At 62.4% G+C, this 202-nt stretch overlaps 1 protein-coding gene across 1 annotated transcript in view; it reads right to left on the reverse strand.

Moving 5' to 3' along the window:
* Positions 1-202, reverse strand: part of LOC119586168 (syntaxin-6-like) — a gene marked incomplete in the record, with an annotated part of 66,436 nt that overhangs the window by 57,861 nt on the left and 8,373 nt on the right.

Consider the following 202-nt stretch of genomic DNA (forward strand, 5'->3'; position numbering starts at 1 on the left):
TACTTACCTTGTACTGGCGTGGTGGGCGGGGCTGGAGGCCAGGGGGAGACCAGGGGGGGGGGTCTGGAGGCCGTACGAGGAATGCAAACAGGCCAAGCACCTTGCCTTCTCTCGCCTCCCCCCCTCCACCCCTCCCCCGCGTCTGCCAAGTGAACCCTAGGCACTTGTAATTCACATCATCACCGCCGTATGTAACAACACC

The sequence above is a fragment of the Penaeus monodon genome, chromosome 21, assembly GCF_015228065.2.
Source record: "Penaeus monodon isolate SGIC_2016 chromosome 21, NSTDA_Pmon_1, whole genome shotgun sequence".
NCBI lineage: Eukaryota > Metazoa > Arthropoda > Malacostraca > Decapoda > Penaeidae > Penaeus > Penaeus monodon.